The following is a 22,999-nucleotide window of genomic DNA, read 5'->3' as shown; positions in this document are numbered from 1 at the left end:
ATGATTGCCAAATGGTGATTTTTCACCCCAATTTTTTTAAGATTGTGTATTTATTTATTCATGGGAGACAGAGGGCGAGGCAGAGACACAGGCAGAGGGAGAAGCAGGCTCCATGCAGGGACCCTGATGTGGGACTCAATCCCGGGACTCCAGGATCACGCCCTGGGCCGAAGGCAGGCGCTAAACCGCTGAGCCACCCAGGGATCCCTTCCCCCAAATTTTTATTTAAATTCTAGTTAGTTAACATACAGTGCAATATTGGTTTCAGGATAATTCAGTGATTCATCATTTCGTTTTAGGGGCAAATAGTGCTTAGATCTGGGTGTTAGGTGATCTTCTGGCTATTGCAGTGCTGCTGCTCCAATGCTCTTTCAGTGGACAGAGCTAGGAAGTATATATATGTATACTTTAATACATACCGAAAGCCTTCAGTTCACGTCAGTACCTCCAATTCCAATCTGACCACTCAAGCCTCCTTGCTTTTCCACTTTCTGTATTTGTAACCCCATTCTCCAACAGTGAGAAACCTGGCTTCCATTATCCTCAACAGGTTTTTTTTTTTTTTTTCTCAACAGAGTTTTAATTTGTGTAGTTAATCAGCCACCTGACTTTGCAGGACTGCACCCCATCTTCCTTTATTTGGGCTCTGACCTCCACACGGGGCTGACTTTTTAGCTGAATAGGGGAATGACTGTATTCTTCTGTGTAGATGGAAAAGCAGAGAGAAACCAGATAGCAGAGAAAGATACACAGATAAGCAGATACGGAGGGGAAAAATCACAGAAGAAGGACACAGACAGTACTTTTGAATTCCTGAAAGCTTTCCAACTCCTGGGTCTCATTCTTTGCTGTAGCTGTATTCCTGCTCCCAGCTTTTGTGAGAAACTCCTATAGCCTTATGATAAAATTCTTGCCTTTTGGTGAAGCTACTTCAGGTTGGTCTCTTTTACTTGCAAATAGAGAGTGTTAAACAAAGGTATATTTATACCCTGGCCTGTTCTACCAAAAATTAAAACAAACTATGGAAACAATCAGGGCAAAGAGAAAATAAAAATTAGCCCACAGAAAATGCATACCACATGGTAATGTACTATTGCTTACCATGGCTGAAATACTAGCTCTAAGATTTCTAGTGATCCAAACAAAGTGTGAAACTCTATCCCTTACAAGAGTATATGTCTCCAGATTTGAAAACAAACCAGCAACTGGAGCATGAATAGATAGATCATTGGAACAAAATGCAGAGTGTAGAAGCGAACTCTTCAACAAATGGCTAATAAGTGGCAAACTGTGTAGCCATCTGGAAAGAAAAATAATTTGGATACATCCCTTATCCCATATACTGAATCAGTTCCAAGTGGATCAATGTTTAATTGCAAAAGACCGGAAGTTAAATGTCTACCAATAGAGATTTGGTTAAATAAATTATGGCACACCCCAGCATAAATGTAATGGTGATTGAAAAAAAATAGCAAGGAGCTCTGTATATATTGCTATGAAGTATATTCTTGATATATTATGTTTAAAAAAAGTAAAGTATGGTAGGTATGTATAGCATGTTACCATTTTTGTAAATGAGGAAGCCTTGGCTTGTAGATGCATAAAAAATTTCTGCAAAAGAATAAGAAGCACCAGTTACCTGTTTGGGGACAGATGTGGGAAAGAGATTCTTTCTACTACATGTATTTTTATGCTGTTTGATGGATGAACCATATGTATGTGCCACTTATTTTTAAAATTAAAAAAAATAAGTGAACAAAATCTGACAAACCTGCCGATGGAGAAGCCCAGCTAGTCTGGACAGATTGAAAAGACAGCAGGAGGGGCTAGAAGTTTTACCTGCCCACAAACTTCCACTGCTAGTGGATCTCAGCCTATCTTCACCCTGAGAAGCCATCCTTCTCACAGAGCATTACCTCCCCAAAGCCTTAATATGTGTTCCTGGGGAGGTCTGTTGTCCACAAGCTTAACATACAAGAAATGCTCTTATGGAGGTCTGCCCAAAGCATTCTGTTTCCTCGTTTTTGCCTATGCATGGTCTAAGTTTGGGTGAAACTTCAAGCCAATTTACGGTAGAAAAACGATCAGAATCTGAGTACCGTTTTGACAACACACTAGTCCCCAAGCCAGACGACCTGGGTGGGGTTCTAACCTCCGTTGTTCACCTTTAGCTGCTTGCTTGCTGGAGGTGAACCAGTTTCTCCAGCGGTTAAAATGGGTGCAGTTACCTCACCTCGCCCATCCCACAAGGTCCACATTCTTTTTTTTTTTTTTAGATTTTATTTATTTATTGACGAGAGACACAGGTAGAGGGAGAAGCAGGCTCCATGCAGGGAGCCCAACGTGGGACTTGATCCTGGGTCTCCAGCATCACACCCTGGGCTGAAGGCGGCGCTAAACCGTTGAGCCACCAGGGCTGCCCCCCCCCCCTTTTTTAAAGATTTTATTCATTCATGAGAGAGAGAGAGAGGCAGAGACACAGGTAGAGGGAGAAGCAGGCTCCATGCAGGGAGCCGGACGTGGGTCTCTATCCTGGGTCTCCAGGGTCACGCCCTAGGTCAAGGCGGCCCTAAACCGCTGAGCCCCCCAGGCAGCCCCACACTCTTATCACAGGCCTGTGAGCCCTAGAGCCGCCTGTCCAACCGCAATGAAATGCGGGCCACGCAGGACATTAAAATGCTTCCATCACTCGCATTTAACAAAGGAAAGAAAAAGAAACGAGTGAACCCGATGTTCATCCCAACGTACACAAAGATCACCACTTCAACATGTATTTGATAAGATAAATGACAGAACATGGAAGACTCCTAACTCTGGGAAACGAACTAGGGGTGGTGGAAGGGGAGGAGGAGGGCGGGGAGGGGTGGGGGTGACTGGGTGGCGGCGGGCACCGAGCGGGGCACTTGACGGGATGAGCACTGGGTGTTATCCTGTATGTTGGCAAATTGAACACCAATAAAAAATAAATTTATTATCAAAAAAAAAATAGGATAAATGATCAGTGTGCGATATCCTACATCCCCCTCCCCACCTCCCCGGGGTAAAGAACACCTGCAGGAGTTCCAACCAGCACATCTGAGCCGGGACAGGCCAACTTTCAAGCGCCCAAGAGCCCCCAGGGCGCTGGCGGGCCCCGTACGCAGCGAGGTCTCTAACCACGCGGTAGGTGCTAAGCGTGAAGGCTGCAGGTGTGCAACACGGTCCTTGTTCCCACGTCTCCTCTGCGGTACAGTTTCTCTGCATTTAATTTTTTTTTTCCTAATAAAGCCCATGTTACAGCGGGGGGGGGGGGAGGGGGGCAGCGTCCCCTGCAGGAGAGGTCTACGTTTCGGGACCCATTGACAGGATGCTCTTTAAGCCAATCCCTGCCTCGGCGTCCAGCCGCACTGTAGTCGGCAGAGGTTGGCGACCTATGCAAATGAGTAATTTGCATAAGTGGGGCCGCGCACGCGCGCTCCGGCCGTCCCAGTTCCGGGGGGTGGGGGTGGGGTCTCCCCAAATGCCGAGGGCCGCGCGCCCGCGGGGCGGGAGGGGCGGGAGCAGCGGGCGAGCAGGAGGGCCCTTTAGGAATGGGGGCCGCCGGGGGGGCAGCCAGAGGGGTCACAATGGAGCCGGACGAATTCCGAGAGGAGCCGGCGCCCCTGAGCCCCCGAGCCGGCGGCGAAGGGGCCGGGACGCCCCCGGTCCGCCGTGAGCGCCGGGCCGCACGCGCCGCCTGGCTTCCGCCTCCCGCGCCGCTGTGTCCCGCCTCCTGAGTGGCTGCGGCGCCCCGGTTGACCTTTCACCGCCGCCGTCCGTCCAATCAGGGGCTCGCTCTCATGCCGGAGCGCGGCGAGCGGAGCGTGGGGGCGCGCACGCGCGCGGGGGGCGGGGGATTCTCCGAGCGGCTGTGCGCCGTCGCCGCGGGCCGTGCGCGGGCTGCGGGCGGGCCGGGCTCTGCGCAGTCTCCGCAGGCGCCGGCGGGAGGGGTCGAGGCGGAGGCGCGGCGCGGCGCGGCGCGGGCGGCTGCAGGCCCAGGTGAATGGAGTAACCTGACAGCGGCGACGAGGCGACGCCGGCGAGCGGGGGGAAATGGCGGCGGCGGCGGCGGCGCCGGGCGGCACCGGGAGGCCTGGGCTGTGACGCGCGCGCGCCGGAGCGGGGGCCGATGGTTCTCGAAGGCCCGCGGCGGCCCGTGCTGCAGGTGAGGCGGGCTCCCGCGGCGGCGCTTTGTGTGCGGGGCGCGGGGGGGCGGCCGGGCGCGCGGGCGGGGGAGGGGCGGAGGGCGCGGCCTGGCGGGGCTCCCGGGGCGGCGGGGGGGGCCTGGGGGGGCCCCCGGGGCCGGCGGGCGTTGACAGGTCCCGCGCCGCGCACCCCGGAGGCCCGCCCAGGACTGCCCGCGCCCGCTGGCAGGTGCCCAGGTCAGCCCCCCCCACCCCCGCCGCGACCCCGGGGGCGGGTGGCGGCGGGGCCATCCTTCCGCCCCTCCCCTCCCCTCCCCTCCCCTCCGATTTTTTTTTTTTTTTTAATGTGCCCGGAATGCCTCTCGAACCCTGCAAAAACGAGCTTTTCTTTCTGGAGGGTTTATTTACTTATTTATTTATTTATTGCATATATATATATATTTTTTTTTTTTCCTTAAATCTTGGGGAAGTCGGTGTAGGTTTGTAGGGGAGCACAGCTGATTGACGTGGATTGCATGGAAGAGGAGGAAAAAAAAAAAAAAAAGCTGAGCCGCCTGGAATCCAGGCTCTGGCCCGAAGCAGAGCTCACGGACCACGCCGCCCCCCGTGTACGTCTCACGCAGCCCGGGGATCTGCAGGAACGCGGATGAGCGAGGAGCGGTGCCCCGTGGTGTGCAGCCAGGGCTTCCGTGCGAGGGAGGGAGGGAAGGAGGGAGGGAGGGAGTCCTTCCTTTCGGCGACGTGTTAACAGATCCGCCTGCAAAGCCTCGAGCATTCTCAGGACTATCCCACTTTTAAGAAGCCTGCGCTCTTATTAAAGAGCGGTTGCTTCGAGGTCGGCGCTGCCTGGAGGTGCTTCTCCGGCCTTTTTGCATTGTTTCCTCAATCTTTTACGAACTCAGTGTTTTCAGCTGCGTCTTCTGGCACTTGTTCTGCAAGTTGCAGCAGGCTCAGGGAATGGAAAAGGGCGGGGGGGGGGGGTGGTTAGGAGTTGAGGAACTTCGGAAGTTTTGTGTTTTTTTAAACGTGCATATTAATAAAAGGTGTGCTAGGCCGAGACTGGATTGCCCTAAAGCATGAAGCGACCTGAGTAAGAATAGGCGTCTTAGCCCAAGAGCTCCAGCAATTTGTTAGAGGGCAGATGGTATCACAGGATTGTGAATGAGACTGCTAGGGAATAGTGATTTTAGCACTAGTCGTATTCTGGGGAATGTTATTAATATCTAGGCTCTGGAATAATCAAGTCTGTTATCGCATAGCGTGGTCTTTAGAGCCAGCTCCTACCTGTGGCACACGTGTACTGTGGAACATATGCCAGACACACACACATACACGTGCATGTGCATATACTTAGCTCAGAACTTCATTTTAGGCCATATCAAACTTGCTCTGTGTATAGGTTAGAAATACTATAAAGATTGTCTTTAATATGGTCACTATGAACGTTTAAGTGGTCACGTGGGTTAACAGGTTTATTCACAGCATCAACAGGCTGTTTTAAGAAAAGGTGTATTAGTGAATTTAATTCGGGGAGAAAAGATCTTTTTCTCTTCCTGCCATCATTTTAGGCTCATGATATCATCTGATCGTTAAAGGTTAAGACTGCCTACCGTAGTACGCCTGTGGCTCTTTGTAGGAATTGTAGAGCAAAGTTGTCTTGCTGTTGCGAAGTTGTCTTGTCTTGGTTTTAGAAGACTGTTTGTTTTGATGTGGCTCATGATTCTTATTTGATAGTGATTTCTGTGGTGTTACATAGCCGGTGGTTCTTTTGGTGTAGTGCTACCTTCTAGGAAAGATGACTTTTATGACACTGAGATAATTTATCCCCTGCCACTATCTGACATTTGAGATGCTGGTTTCGTTTCAGAAAGTAGGTATTTCATTAGGGGTTCTCTCGCTCCGTGACCATAACATCCTGTGGTCGTTACTTGTGGCACAGGAAAGAAGGGACAGTTTTTTTAATAAAACGTGCCTCCTTATTATGTGCCAAGATGTTTCAACTGTTTTCATATACATTGTCCATTTAATCTTCACTGTGACCATGAGGCAGATTCAATATTGTCCTTATTTTACATGTAAGGAAACTAAGACTCAGCTTATTGACCTGAGATATGAATCTGGAAGTGGCAGTCAGGATTCACTCATGGTGTGATTTCAGAGTCCTTGTGTGGGGGCTCTAAGCATTGTTGTGCCAAATGGATTTTAGGAGAAAAAACTGCATAACATGCAGGCAAGTCCTTAGTTAATATCTATTGAATGAATGAAAGTCCTAACCTTCAATATTTTGGTGACCTCTGATTATCTGAATAATTCAGATTTTTTTCCCTTTTTTTTGTGGTAAAATATGTATTACAAAGTTTACCATTTTAACCATTTTTTAAGTGAGCAGCTTGGTGACATTAAGTATATACGTGTGGTTTTGTAACCATCACCACCATCCATCTTCAAAACTTTTTCATCATCTTCAACCGGAGGCCTGCCCGCATTAACCACTAATGCCCTGTTCCACCCTCCTCCCAGACCTGGGCAACCTCCACTCTTCTGTCTCTGGTGATCTGACTGCTCTGGGAACTCATTTAAGTGGAGTCCTAAGATAATGTCCTTTTGCGACTGCCTTATTTGACCTAGCATAGTCTTCAGGGTTCATTCATGTTGTAGCATGTGCCAGAATTTCCGTCTTTTTTAAGGCCAAATAATATTCATTACACACACGCATTTTGTCTATATTTCTGTGGATGGACACTTGGGTTGCTTTTACCTTTTGGCTTTGTGAATAATGCTCCTCTGAACATAGATATACAGGTATCCGTTTGAGTGCCTGCTTTCACCACTTTTGGATCTATCCTTAGTAGCCGTCAGACTGTTTCTCAGTCATCAAAACACTAGACTCAGAATTTATTGCAATATGAGTTTTCTGAGGGTTGTTCCAGGCAGTTATACTAGACTATAAACCACTCCTCCGTGTCAATAAAAGACTTCAATCTCCTTGAGGCCCAGGATTTACTCATTTTTTTATGGTCTTACTTCCTGTCACTGACAAGTGGATGTTCAAGTAACTGAGGTCATTCAGTTGCTTCATCGTGAGGTTTTGTTGTGCTCTGGGGGATGCTAGAAAAGACTGGGAAGGTCCGTGTTTAACTTGTGTAAATATTAAGTTGAAGCCAAGTGATGTATCTTGTTTACCTTATGCCCTGCTTTTTGGACACTCAAGAGTTTACTTTTTTCAGAAACCCCAATGGATGTATATATATTATACTAGCTGTTATTCACAGGTTTCTTTGTAATATTTTTTTTTCCTATCATTATGCACTAATGACTTGCCAAAGTAGACAAGAATCTAAGGAGGCGGCATTATCTCTTTGAGAGTTTACCTCCTTAGCCTGTGAGGTGGATCTTATTTCAGTTCTTATTTTCTGATTCTTTGATGTGTACCACATTGTTTGCATGATACAGGCTGATTTTTAGTTACAACTGATTTCTGCTAAAGTGATTCTAGTATTAGTACAGATTATGTAGAGACAACTGTTTATTACTTTATTTTTTGTCTACTTTGAGAAAGGATTTGAGATTGTCTTAAAATAATAGGTTTGAGAAGACTAAATGTAATGGCAGAGGTTGAGGGGTAGAGTATGGAAGGTGCTAGAGGGTAATTAGAGGAGAGGCTTAGGGCAAGGATGGCTCAGCATTGGTGCGTAACTAAAGATGTTTTTCTTTTTTTTAATTTTTATTAGTCAAAGCAAAAGAGGAAATAAGACTAATTATAGTTGGCATTGATTTATGAGAGGAAGTATACCAGGAGAAGCAGACTTTTCTCTTGTACGAAGAATAATTAATCGTTTGGATTCTTGCACAAAATGACATTAACAATATATAGAGAAAATGTTTTACAAATGATAGAGAAACATTTTTCACCTGCCATTTTACAGAAAGTGTGTGAAAGCCTTAGGCATAATAGAAAAGCCTCAGTAATATAGGTGTGCATTGTTCTGGTAATTTGATTCATTAGAGTTTAGTTAATTTATCTTTGAGCTGATGTCCCTGAAATATCACTTGTCTCATTCAGGCTTTTGACAGATGCTGAATAACAATCCATTCACAAATGAACTCCTTTCTTCCTTTCTGGACAGTATAGGCAGTCAGGATTTTCCACCACCTTTCTGCCAGTCTTTAGGAATGCGTGTTGTTTGCCTTTCTTATGTGGTGGTGTATACTCAGTGAGTGAATTCAGAGAGAAAAGCAGTATTTTTGAGATCTAGCAGATGAAATTTAAATTTTCAGTCATGTAAAAAGGCCTTTGTTAAAATAAATCCAAGTACAAAGTGGCTCTCCTGTTTATCTGAAATTGTCAATGAATTGTTGCTACTTTTAGAATACAAAGTTGCTTTACATTTTAAATAAGTGACTAAGAAGATGCTACAAGAAAGCATTGTCTGAGGATGTCAGGAGGACTGTTACTAGGAAGAAATAATTACATTTTGGTCATAGTGTTTCATTTTTGAGCTCATGGGTGATACTAAATGTCTTGGCTGTGTAAAGGTTTTTAAGACAGGAAGGATGTCAACAAATTCAGATTTGTTGAATGAATAGATTAGTTTATATTTCACTTTTAAAATAAAAGTATTTATAAGCTAAGATGGATTTTTGGAGAATAATATTGCTTATATATTAAAGCTTTTTAAAAAAATTATTACTGGTGGCTTAGTCTTTGAGTATCTGCCTTGGGCCCTGGGGCGTGATCCCCACGTCCTGGGACTGAGATCCGCATTGAGCTCCCTGTGGGGAGCCTGCTTCTCCCTCTGCCTGTGTCTCTGCCTCTCTCTGTTTCTCATGAATAAATAAATAAATCTTTAAAAAAATCATTATACTTCTGATTTCGGACAAATCATGCTGACTATTGTTTCCCCTTCATTTGTGATGTCCACATGACTAGGTACATAGGAACATTGTTGACCAAGACAAATATTAAGAATTTCGTAGAGGAAAAGTGCTATAAGAATTGGGAGTTTTGCTGGTATTGAAAGCTTTCTCAGTGTTGAAGTGAGTTTAGCCTCGCTGATAGTTGTATGGTGGTTTTGTTTTATCTGCTAGCTCAATGTATATAATAAAGTAGCGATTTAAAAAACATTTGGAAAGTCCCCTGGGAATTAGAAAATGTCAGCATACCTGTTCAGAATTTTAAAAAGAATGTACTTAACTGAAATAATAAGAGAAGGATCTCAATTTAAAAATTGATCTTTGAAATGATGTTAGAAAGGTTCTTTGACTAAGGAGTTGGATCAGTAACCATATTTGAAGGGGAAAAGAAAAGCAGTAGACTTGTCTAATACTTTGGGATTCCAGGATTTCTGTCTTTCTATTGGTAACAGCCCAGGAAGGCAAAATTAACATGATGAACCCAAAGGTTTGAATGGCCTCTCCTTCTCTCACACATCCTGCTGCCCAACTGTGGCTCATGAGGAGCTCTGACCAGTGATCTTTTAAGCTTTTGCCACCTTGCAAAATTAAATATTAATATTTTATCAGAGCATTATAAAGATGTTGGAAGAGCAAGTGTTTGATGTCAGAGAGACCAGGGTTCAAATGTTGATTTCTTCCAGTTTGTAGCTGAGGAGCCTAGGGCATATGACAATCTTTCTGAGTGTCGCTCCCTCATTGGTAGACTGGTCATATTACCTCTTGAGGTTGTGAGGAAAAAATGAGTTTCTTAAACCTTCAGCCCATGTCTGGCACATAAACTACTATTTGATAACATTTCGCTGATACTATTTTTCATTTATCTGCATTACAGAAAATCTTGCTTATGTTCCTAATGTGATTGTATTGTGATTCCCCCCAAATTATTACTATAGAGATGTATGTCCAGTACATTTATAATGGAAGATGAAAGAGAGGAGGGCTTGACAGCAATATTTCATAGGAAAGTTTCTATACTGAGAATGGTCTACACTGTATCAAATGGTCCAGCTGTCTAATTGGGTCTCTAACAGTGATACCAAGTGTAATAGTGCCTTAATATTGCTAGCTCTCCCTTAATAACCATTCTTCTTCTTTTTTCTAAAGACTTTATTTATATTTGAGAGAGAGAGAGAACACAAAGGAGGGGGAGAGGGAGAAGTAGACTCCCTGCTGAGTGGGGAGCCTGACTCCAACTCGATCCCAGGACCTCAGGATCGTGACCTGAATACTTTTTTTTTTTTATTAATTTTTTTTTTATTTTTATTTATGATAGTCACACACAGAGAGAGAGAGAGGCAGAGACACAGGCAGAGGGAGAAGCAGGCTCCATGCACTGGGAGCCCGACGTGGGATTCGATCCCAGGTCTCCAGGATCACGCCCTGGGCCAAAGGCAGGCACCAAACCGCTGCGCCACCCAGGGATCCCGGTGACCTGAATACTTAACTGACTGAGCCACACAGGCACCTCCTCCCACATTATTCTTCTATTAGACCTGAGTAAATGCAAGATCCTTGAATCTATATTTCAAACTGTCATGAACTTTTTATGTATCTATCACATGTCCTTAGTGTCGGCTAGTGGTTCCCACTCTTTGGAGACTACTGATTTGATGAAAGATGTGAATCTGATTTCCAGAAAAATGTACATGCTTATAATTTTACATACCATTATGGGAGTTGCAGGGACCCCCTCCTGCATCCCATTTGTAGATGCTTGATTAGGATATGTCTATGCATTTAACACAAACTATAGGTTAACCGAGCAACACTGACACAGTTCTGAATGACTGAGACGCAAGTTCCACATGATAGATGAAATGTAATGAACAGTGCAAAGTAATGTGTGGTTAAGAAACCTGGCTTTACTTCTAAGTAACTAGCTGAGTGTTAAGGGCAGGTCACCTTGCCTTTCTAGACTTAGCTTTAATTTTCTCACTAGTAAAATGAGAACATTTATCAGTCTCTAAATATCTTATAGTCAGTAATCTTTGAACTCACAATTCTGGGACCTCTCCGTTTTTCAGGCTGAGAACCTTAACTAAATATGAGGCATGGAAAAGAGAGGCTACATTTCTCTGCGTATTAAGGTTTCTGTACAGTGACCATGAGAAAGGAGACGGTGGAATTGTGAGCTTTTCTGAGCAGGATGGAAACCCCTGGGAAGTCGTCTTGAAAAGTAGAAAGAGCTAGATTTTGCCTTGAACGGGTGGCAGAGTCGTTTGGATACAGTGGAGTCTTCATTTCCTGTTTCTGCTTCTAGTACAGCTTAGTAAATACTTGTTAACGAGGGAAAATCTGATAAACCTTCTAAAGCCTTCTATCCGATCAGTATGGGGAAGAGCAGGTAACCCATCGAGAGGCCATCAGGAGGAGAAAAGTGTCTAACAGACACCCTGGCATTTTAATTTTAAAGGCTTTTATTTCGTACATAACACTATACTGAGATTACCCAGCTTTTCTCAGTCTTGTTTGTATAGCTAAGCATTAAAAAGGAGAAATCCATGACTTCTAAATCGTTATACGTACCTGCTGCATATAATAAACTCAAGAAATTTGTTAATCTTAGACCGAACATAATTTTGGATATTTTCAGAAAAAGGCAGGATTTTGTTGATAAAAAACATATGAACAAATGACAGAACAACCTACCTTAGGCATTTTTTTTTTTTTTTACCTTTTTTTTACCTTGGGCATTTGAATGCAGTCTGTAAATTGAACTGAAAAGGCAAGCTATAATTTCTTGTCTAAACAGTTTCTTCAAAAGAATAATTATTTTTTGCTTATTCAATATATGGCCTTCAGTTTTCAGCCCTTCTTCAGTAAAATATGAAAAATAAAATATTGCCAAATAGTGCTATCCTTTTGGGATATGTTTGTAAAAAATCTCCACTGACATATGATGTGGTACTGAAGGAGGATATTGTTTTTACACTCAAATCTTTGTAAATAGCTAGTTTTTGTGTTGCTGAACATTGGGAGAAATCTGGGAAGTTTTTTTAACTTGTGAGTTGGGTCTGTACTTTGGCCAAGAAGAGGGAAATAAATAATTTTCTTAAAGCCTTTTTTAAGCATGTGGACATGCATGCACACACATACTTGCATACATATACACACAATACACATGTACATGTATGGGATCTGTATTATCTGTATCTGCAGCAAATGTTCTGGTAAAATGCTTACTTGTGTGGTCTGTACTGAGCGAAGACAGTTGCATGGAATGTTGTAGTTTCTGTAATTTTAATTTAGTTTATTTCACCATGTCTGAACTCCCTTTATGATAGTGATCTCTTTTAAGGTAGTACTTTTCATTTCACTGGAGAAGTCATTATGTAGTATTTGCATGTTTCGTCATCAGCTGTATGGAGTCAAGATACTAGAAAAAATGGTGAGCTATATAGTCAGTTATTGCGCATTTAATGAGCACCTATGTTCCTAGACTAGAAGGGCCAAGGGAGAGGTCACGGACAGAGCTGATTTCAACTGCCAAAGGCTTTAAAATTAAGGCAGTATTTATTTATATGTGTATGCAGTTTCAGCTAAAATTAAAATACTCAGTTTACTTCTCTTGATTTTGAATGGATTTACTCTTTTTTCAACCGCCTGGTGAGATCAAAAGGAATGTATCCAGAAGTAGCTTATTTTGACTGGCATATCAGTGTAAATAGACACCTCCTCTGAGACCATAGTTTATCGCATATCGTGGAAATACGTTTGGAGTCAGACTCTTAAGTGTAATTCCACTTCTCCCATTTATTGGTCAAATGGCATTGGGTAAACTATTTCAAATCCTGTAAAATGAAGATGAGATTTGTTTCAGGGTTTTGAGAATGAAATTAGGTAACAGAATTTGAGTGCTCAGTAAAGGTAAATCTTCGTCCTCACATATGCACCATGGCAAAAAAAGAATTTTTACGTATTGCATTGAGGGTTGTTTACTTCTCTTTCAAAATAAACTTTTAAATGGCATCAGTTTCAGCTGATAAACAGGAAAGTGCATAAATTACAAGGAAATGCAAAGTGTATCCAGGCATTCACACCCCTCCACCCCCTGGCCAAAAAAAAAAAAAAAAAAGGTGGGGGGGGACACACCATACTGACTTTTCCTTATTTTTAACTCTATGTAGTTGAAGTTATATGGTATGATTTTGTGTTGAGTTTCTTCACTTAACATCTTAAGTGTGTGAGATCCATTCCATTGCATCAACTGATGATGTATGGCATTCTGTTATATGAATATGTCAGTATTAACTTGTCTGTGTATTGCTGATGGACATTTGGTTTGTTTCATTTTTGGCTGTTAGGGATAGTGCAGTTCTTAGTTCTTGTGGATTTTTTTGGTGAATATATGTGTATCAGTCAGGTATACATGTAGAATGGAATTATTTGGGTTATAGAGTATGTGTATATTCAGAGCAGATATGTTCTTTCTGCTCCACATCCTTTCTCACACTTGATACTGTGTGTCCTCTTCATTTCGGCCATTCTGATGGGTGTGGTAGCAGGTCCTTGTGGTTTAATTTGTATCCTTCTAATTGCTTATGGAGATTATAGATCATTTGATGTCCTGTGAGTTAAAGTCCTCTGCTCAGCGTCCCTGTGTACTTGTCTCCCTGTTCCTTACTGATTTGTAGAAATTGTTTATGTGTCTCCAACCCTGCCTCGCCTTTTCACTCACATAATCAGTTCATGTAATAAATAGACATTTTAAATATTAATCTAATCCAGTTTGTCAATTTTTTCCCTTTATAGTTACTACTTTTAGTGTCTTGTCTAAGAAATTTTAACTCATTCCAGGAACATGGAGGAATTTCCTTTTCTTTTTTTAAAAAGATTTTTTTTTTTTTATTTGAGAGAAAGAGCATGAGCAGGGGAAGAGGGAGAGGGAGAAGCAGACTCCCCACTGAGTGGGGAGCCTGATGTGGGGCTCAATCTCAGGACCTTGAGATCATGACTTGAGCCAAAGGTAGACACTTAACTGACTGAGCCACCCAGGCACCCCTCAACTGACATTGATTTTTGTGTATGACTTGAGGATGGAGTTAACGACTCACTTTTTCCATCTGGATACACAGTTAATCCACTAATTAAATAACCTCATATAGGTGAGTCTCTTTTCATAGTCTGTTCTGTTGCATTGTCTCTTCTTGTGCCGTTACTCACTCTGTCTTTAAGTATTGACACTTTATATTAAATATCAGAAAATCAGTTGACTTTTGCATGTTAAGCCATCCTTGCATTCCTGTGATAAACCACACTGGTCATGATCCATTTTCCTTTTATATATTCCTGGATTCAGTTTCCTCCTATTTTGGTTAGGAGGAAATTTTCACATTTTTAGTTTGAGACATAGGTCTATAATTTTCTTTATTGTAATGCCCTTGTCAGATTTTGGTGTCAACTTTATACTAGTCTCATAGAAGGGGTGGAAAGTATCCCCTCTCATTTCAGTCCTCCTGAAGGGTTTGTTTTTAAGATTGTAGTTATTTCTTTAAAGGTTTAGAAGCATTCACTCTAGTGAAGCCATCTGGGCTTGGGAGTTTTTAATAATCCATCTTCTTTAAAAGCTATAGGCCTCTTCAAATGTTCTGTTTCTTTAGATTGTGTTTTTCAAGGAATTTGCTCACTTCTCCTAAAATACTTTCTTGAGTGGCTACTAAGAAGTAATTGATACTAAAGATAATCAGATAAAACTTTGCTCCATTTGGAAAAACTACAACTTTTTAAGAGATTGTTAAGTGATTTAATATAAAGAGTACTCTTTGTTGTGGTTTGTGGGAGAATAAACTGTGGTTAATGCCACTCAAATTAGGTTTTTTATACTCTTAGAATTTAGGCATAAGTGTGATTTATATGAATCAAGTTAGTTCCCCGAAAACAAATTATATCCAAAAGCTATTGCTATGTGAAATCTGTAATTAGATTTGGACCTATTTTTTTTTTTTTTTTTTTAATTAGAAGGGGAGTAGGGGCAGAGGGAGAGAGAGAATCTTAAGCAGGCTCTACACCCAGCACAGAACTCCACACAGGGCTCGATCTCACAACCCTAGATCACGACCTGAACTGCAACCAAGAGTTGAACACTTAACTGCCTTAGCCACCCAGGTGCCTCTTGGAGCTAAATTTTTAACTTTGCTACAGTTTGGATTGTTTTCTAAAGACTTGAATTCATTTTGGATTAATTTGACTAGTGAATTACAATTTAACCTGTTCTTGGATTGTTTTTAAGGGATTGTTGCAGGATTGTTTTTAAGGGATAGTAAAAATAAAAATAAGTAATTGCAGGATTGTTTTTAAGGGATAGTAAAAATAAAAATAAGTAATTAAAGTAGGAAATAATAGTATCTTAAGAATTCTTTGGGAGTGGGGCAGTCAGTATTCAATTAAACTTTACCTAAGTATTACTTATTAGTAGTGAGAATTGTTGGCATTTATTCATTTATTCAAAAAGATCCCACTTATGCCAGGCACCTCATTTGGTAGTTTGTTCTGGATGCACAGATTTACTATCTTTTCACTGAAACTGTTGACTTTCTGAAAAAGGGACAGTGGTGATGAGACCTACAGGCTGAGGAGCAGTTAGCTGGGGGATGGTAAGTACAAAGGCTCTGGGGTGTAGGAAGGAGTTGGTGGAGGTGCTGAGAGATTCTCAGAGCTGCAGGGAGGTAGCAGAGTTACCTAAACCCCAGTTAGAGATAGATGCAGGGCCATATGTAGTAAGGATTTTGGATTTTATCCTATGTGCCAAGGGAATCCGTTAAAGATTTTGAGCCATCTTGCTATATCTTGGTTTGATTCATGTTCTCCATACCTAGTTATATGCTTCTTTGAGCTCCCATTAGTACTCTTTTTTTGTTTTTAATCACTTTTTTTCCCCCTGGGACTGATGCTTGGTAGCCTGGGCAAGAGGTTGAGTCTGGCAGATGACAAATACTTACTTATGCTTTTAGCGTTGCATACTGTGTGTGTCTCATTGTCCATTGCCATTCAGACAGTTTACTTATTGTGTAGGTAGGTCCCTTACAGATGCCAAACTTTATCCATGCAGTAAGGTGTAAGCAGGTGTGGAGAATTCTGAAACCTATTGAGCGTCCTTGCACCTGTGCTGGTGTTCGGGCAGTGTCGGATACTAACAACACGCTGGCTTTGCAGGGTATGGTAGCTGCCAGTTTTGGCCTTTGGTCTAGTGTGGATTCTTCCCTGTGTTCGTTCTTTTTTTTTTTTTTTTTTCATAAGAGGGTTATAAATACCCTGAGAAAGATGAGCCTGAGGTTGTAGTTTTGGTTCCTGCTCCTTTCCCACTCTTTATAGTCCCAAAATATGGCAGTAATGCCAAGTGCTCTCAGTTGTCCCTTCAGCCAAGCATCCTTTAGCAGGGCTCTTGCAGGGGCTCACCTCCTCCCTCTGGTACACGAAGTTCTCTTTTTCACACCGAACATCGTACCCCTGTTCTTAGTGATTTGCGTATTTTACTTAGTTAATGAATTACATGGATATGTTGTGGGATTCTGTTGGGGAGGAAGAGGAAGGAGCCAGAAGCTGGCATGTTCGCAGGTCCTGTGGTAGACGTGAGGCTGAGGTGGAAAGGCAGATGAGGTCATTTCAGGATCTTGTGGCCCACAAAAGGACTCTGTCAGCACTGCCTTTGGAGCCCCCTCTTTTCCTCTCTCATCTGGATTCTTTAATATGTGTGTACTGGGTTTAATTGTGACAAAACTGAGCAAAACAAGGGTGGTGACCTTAGGAGGCTGCATTTATTCTCTACTTTTTGAAACAAATCTCTAATTCCCGTAATGGATATATTCTTTGAAATTGTATTTAGCAGTAATGAATCTTCATCTTTCTTAGTAGATTAGTTCAGTTTTTGGAACAGTTCCAAGTTCCCTTGATAGCTGAATGTGGATCTCTACGTGGAAATGTGCAACAGGCAGCTAAGTACAGAGAATCGTTGCTAGAGATAGGGTAACCAACCATCTGGGTTCCTCCACGATTGGGGTAAGTGGGTGGGTAGTGCCTGGGACAGGGGACTTTGAATGTGCAAACAGGGGGAGTTCCAGTATAATCCAATGATAATAACCAGGAAAAGGAACGTCTTCTCTAAAGGAAAGAGTTAAACTTCAGAAGCCTCTTACTTATTGTATAGTCTTTTTCTGTACCTGTCTGTGGGCCTTGTATAGAGATTTGATCTTGGCTGAGACGAACGAGGGGAGAGCCCTAGGTGTATGCTGAGATTAGAAAGGTAGAGGCCCAAATCTTGCTTGAATTGCCCAGGATGAGCTTCAGATCCCTGCGGAGCTGTATATTAAGGTCCTTTAGGATGTAGCTCCTCTCTCAGTGTGGGACGAGTGCTTCAGCACACTGCTTGTCATTTCTGCAACTTGACTTGCCTGGTTTCCTTTTAGTGCTTCTCTACATGCTGGCTCCTCACCCCCATGATGCCCTGTTACTGTCCCTTCCCTGACTGGTGCTGTCACCGCTCATCCTTCAGAACTGCCCTCCAGTCCGCTTCTCACCTTCTCCAGAGTACAAGTTTGCAGTACGTATGTCTTGCTCAATAAATATTTGTCGAATGAATGAATAAGGGGCAGGAGTTAAAACAAAGGTCTTTTAAGGGGGGGAAAATCACCTTAAGTATCAGTTTTTATACTACCCCGAAACACAATTGGATAATACCCATTTTTCTGTGTTCTGATAGTCAAACAGATATATGTCTCTATATATCTATATAGATATATAGATATATATAGATATATATCAATATTTAGCAGAGTTTTATTTTTAACTTTGTTTATAATACTTTCAAACTTAAGCGTTGTCAGAATAGCATAAAGAATTCCCATGTCATTACTTAAATTTACCAGTAGGTAACATTTTGCCACACATTTGGATGTTTCTCCGCATATCATTATTTTTCTGAACCTTTTAAGAATAAGTAGCAGGTATTATGCTCTTCACTACTGAGTATTTTCAAGGTGTATCTTCTAAGAATGAGAACATTCTCTTATATTATTACAATATAGTTATTGAATGCAGAGAATTTAGCATTGATGGTGATAGTTAAATTTCATCAGTGTCCCTACAGGGGGAGGAAAAAGGTTTCCCTCTGTGCTTTTAGTGGGTGGAGCCTGTGAATTAAATTAACAAAGGACAGATTAATGAGAGGAAAGATTTATTTTGCATGCACACTGGAGATTCACCCTGAAGGAGTGGAAACCCAAGGAAGTGGTTAGATTTGAGAGAGCTTATATACCATTTTAGTAAAGGGCCATGTATCGTGGACAAGTGACAAAAGAACGGGAGAATTGGGGCTTCTAGGGGTGGTAAATTGTGGGAAGGTGAATAGATGATGGAAAATAATAGGGATTATTTTAGCAAGGTTTGTTTGTGCAGATGCAAATCAATGCCGTCTGTAGTGATAATTATCCTCTCCTCTTCCTGGTACTGGAGTGCGGAGGAGGGACACTCACAAAGCGACATTTATGTCCTGCTTTTACACAGAAAGGGAAGGGGCAGAGAATTTCTCCGGTATCTGCTATTTCTCTGTTGCCTTCAGCTCAGAGTAATTCTTAGGCCAAGGTGGCATATTTTCAGGTGGCGTATTCTGATCACCCTTCATTCCAGTAATGTCCTTCATAGCAGTGTTCCTTCTCTAATCCAGGATTCAGTCCAGGAATGTAATGTACATTGCATTTGGTTGACATGGTTATTTACTCTTGTAATCTGGAATGGCTTCTCAGCCTTTAGTGTCTGTGATACTGACATTTTTGAGGAGCACAGCCAGTTTTGTAAATTGCATCTCTGATTTGGTTTTTATGCTCCCTCATGATTAGATTCAGGGTTTGCACTTTTGGAAAATGCAAACTTGGAAAACTACATAAATGATATTTCCTTCTCAGTTCATCAACGTTTAGGAGATACATGTCAGTCTGTCCCAGTATTGGTGAGGTCACTTTTGTGGTTATCTGTCAAGTTTGCCCAAGGTGAATATATCACTTTTCACAAGGGTTCATAGGGCATCGGTGCAGAAATACTTTGAAGTGATGTGAATATTCTTTTGTAAATGTCATCCAGTAGTTTTAGCATCCATTAATGAGTCTTGCCTCAGTTACTAACATGGTTAAAAATGGTGATTTTTTTTTTTTGTCATTCCCCCCAGATTTATTAGTTTATGTTGAATAGAATTTTAACTGGATTTTAAATCTAATAAAACCATTTCTAAAATGAGTCTTTGGGTTTCCCTAGTTATGTTGTAATAGAACTATATATTGTTGCTGAAGCATTTTCAAGGTTTGTATCAGATTGCATTAGCTTGGAAGAGGATTTTGCAGATGTTGGGAGATCTGGGAGGACTAGGCTGGAGAGACGGCATAGCAGGATGCTATCAGAATTATCCTGGTGCAGTGGGTGCCTCTAACTTTGGTGGTTTCAGGTCAGCTCTGAACTTTACTTTGTTAGAGGAGGGGCTAATGATGGGGGGTCTTAAACTTGTTAAAATAACTTGGGTTGTTTCAAGTCTTTTGAAAGTAAGAAGTATCTAAATTGAATTTTTATCTGACCTACAAAAAGATAACATATTAACGTAAGGTTAGATCAATAAGGTTTATACTCAACATAGAATTAAATATCTATACTTATGGATATTTCCAACTTTCCTTCAATTCCAAGTAAGTCAAGGATGAGATTATCTCTCCTTTGAAAAATCTTACAATTTTGGAGGAAAAAATAGGCAATAGTAATACTGTCTTCTATGGGACAGAAGATACAGATAAGCCCTGATTTAGGTGGTACAGATGGCCCCTGTGTGCTGTATGAGAGCAGAATCAAATAATAGAGGTTTTTAGGTCCTTGGGGGGTGAGGGTGAGTGGCAGTTGGGGCCCAGAAGCAGAGGCTCATGTGAAGGTCAGGATATAATTGTTACAGCATTTTAGGGAAAGCAGATAACAGGGGTGGTTGAATGTCTTGCACATAGCTACATTGTGGCGTTTTACCCCTTGCCTGGAACTTTTAATATATTTGCTTTCCAGACTCATTATATTCAGCAGTCTCTCAGACTCCTTTTGTCTCAGGACTGACCACTAATTTTAGTATTAAAATTAATGTGCATGCATTATATTGTATTAAAATAGCTTAACATAGAATAGTGGTCTTTTATTCCCCCCTCATAGATATCCTTACATGGTATATAAAGGATAAGCGAGAAGATAGACCGTGGTATATAAAAGATGGTCAAAGGCAGCCCTGGTGGCGCAGCGGTTTAGCGCCGCCTGCAGCCCGGGGTGTGATCCTGGAGACCCGGAATCGAGTCCCACATCGGGCTTGTTGCAGGGAGCCTGCTTCTCCCTCTGCCTGTGTCTCTGCTTCTCTCTCTCTCTCTGTGTCTCTATGAATAAATAAATAAATAAAAAATCTTAAAAAAAAAAAAAAAGATGGTCAAGAATTGAGTAGATTTTAGCATTTGTTGAACAGTATTTTTATTGAGTAAAATACAGAAACTTGGAATCAAACATTAACCTTAAAACTCATCTTGAAAGTTAGCGGTGTATTAAGTATTTATCTCTCTTGAAACAAAACTGAAGGGTAAATGTCATTATAGAGAACTTGGTAGGATGGTTCTGGGTGCCATTTTGGTGCGTTGGAATATTGTCTTTTAAGAAGTATTCCAAGTACGTGGACCATTGGCTGGCAGCCTAGAGATATTTCTTGTATGGAGATTTTGATGGATGATACTTGTTAAAATGCTGTTTAACCTGTATTCAATTTCAGTTTAGGATAAATCTAATTTTAGGCATAATGATGTTGAAATATAAACACAATATATTTGTTACAGATTTACAGAAGCCCGGAAATTTATTTGGTTAATAGAGTAGTGTAAGAAAAGAAGGCTAGTGAATTTGTGGTTTAAGTTATAGAAACTGGGGTAAGTTTTAGCCACATTTAAAGGCTTACTGGAGAAGTTTTAAAATTTTGTTTTTGTTTTCTGTTTTTGTTGGTTTGTTTTTAACCTAAAACCTGGGATCAAGAGTCACATGCTCTATGAACTGAGGCAGCCAGGCACCCCCAGAATCGTTTTTCTCTAACTATTGTCTTCCTACAAATCATTTTCAGTGTGAAAGTTTGTTTTCCAGTTTTAAAGTCACAAACTGTTCAAATTGTGGGAAATTTTAGAATGCGGAAAAGTTTTAAGGAAAGAAGGAATTAATTGCTCATGTTAATAGTCCAATCCCATCCTCATTTTTGGGGTGAATTTTCTCTCTCTCCTTCCTCCTTTTCTTCTTTTGTTCAGTTTTTATCTTGACTTAGTCATGATCGTCCTCTAAATAAAAATGCTGTGCTTTTTTTGCATTGTATGTTGGACCATAAGTATTTTTTTTTGTTCATTATAAACTCATCATTTTTTTTTTTAAACTCATCATTTTTAATGGTTCAGTTGCATTGTATCCGGTAAAATGAACCCCGGTTTACCACACCATCTCCTCATTCAGTATTAGACATGGAGCACTTTCTGCTATTTATAAATGGTAAAGATGGAAGGAGCATTTCTGTATGAAATTTTTTTGATATCAGGGTCATGAGTTTGAGTCCCACGTTGGGTGTAGAGATTATTTAAATCTAGAGAGAAATGATTCTCTTTTAGGTTAAAAACAAACCAACAAAACCAAAATATTTTAGGATAGATAATATGCAAGGATTTTAAATTAATAACGACAGATCTGTCAGGGAGCAGGAATTCCTGTGTTCTTTAAGGTCCTTCAAGCTGGGCTAAGACTCATGCTGAGTGAAAGAGATTAACAGGAGAAAATCAAATACCACAGTGTACATACGGGGAATCTGCACAGACATGGAAGTTCCACAGACAGGAAGGCAGAGGGAGAGGTGCGTAGGTGGTCCAGAACCAATGGGAAGGAAAGGGGCCAGGACTTCAGAGGAAAGGAGCGCTCTTCCTGGGGCGTAGGGAGAAGAGCAGATGTTTGGTAATTAGATGTTTGCCCTGCCAAACAGATGGGTCAATTAAATAAAATTGATCTCTGCTAATAACCCTGATTCTGAGAAAGACCCTTGCTTTAGATTCTTTTATGTACTTAATGGAGAGGCAAAAGTTTCTTTTGAGCCCACACGGTCTCAGTTGCCTTCAGTTCAGAATAATCTCTCCTCCAAAGTGGCCCATCTCTATGCGTCCTGTGTTGGCCCCTACATAACAATGAAAAGTGGGAACGTTTCTCTCGTGCTGTGTATTTCATTATCTGAAGATATCAGTATTTAAATTCTTGAAACTATTATACCTTTTCTTTTCTCTTTGGTCTCTCAATCTTTTGTTTAACCTTAGTCTTTTCATAACCTGTATTCACCAAATGGTAGTTGAGAAATCCTTGAAATACTTATTTTATATACCATGGATATTTTGGCTATTTGCTGTATTTTTATCTTCTCAAACTTTAATGATTTCTTGCCCATAGTATACCATCTCATTGCCTGGCAGCAGTTAAGTGAAGTAATGTTTTCAGTGATGTCTGTGGAGCCGAACAGAAGCATAGTATTTTTCAGTTTTTGCTTTTAAAGAGAACTAGTGGACACAAAGCTATTTGATTTCATTTCACATTGTATATTGTGTTTTGTGATTTAACCTTGATTTTCATTCTACGGTAAATTCATGATGATTAGGTAGTTTGTGGTTGGTGGTTTTCGGGTTTATCTGGCTAAAAATACTGTATAAGATCTTGTGTACTTTAAATGGTAATGCATTTTCCATGCTGAATCTTAGGATCAATAGTGCATTTTAGATTTTCTTTAAGAAGTTTCTTGAAGTCTTAGGAATTGCTTGAAAACAAAGGTTCTAGATAGAGATAAGTGTGGTTTTGTAAATACTATCATGTATTGGGCA

The 22,999-nt window shown here is 41.4% G+C and overlaps 1 protein-coding gene across 1 annotated transcript in view; it reads left to right on the top strand.

Annotated features, from left to right (window-relative positions):
• Positions 1-3,931: 3,931 nt before the first annotated feature.
• Positions 3,932-22,999, top strand: part of DICER1 (dicer 1, ribonuclease III) — a 72,773-nt gene continuing 53,705 nt past the window's right edge. Inside the window, 2 exon segments of the mRNA XM_025444174.3 lie at positions 3,932-4,183; positions 17,522-17,655. The gene's annotated coding sequence lies outside the window, so the exon portion shown is untranslated.

Source organism: Canis lupus, chromosome 8 (genome assembly GCF_003254725.2).
Source record: "Canis lupus dingo isolate Sandy chromosome 8, ASM325472v2, whole genome shotgun sequence".
Lineage (NCBI taxonomy): Eukaryota > Metazoa > Chordata > Mammalia > Carnivora > Canidae > Canis > Canis lupus.
This window is presented reverse-complemented; position numbering and strand designations above follow the sequence as displayed.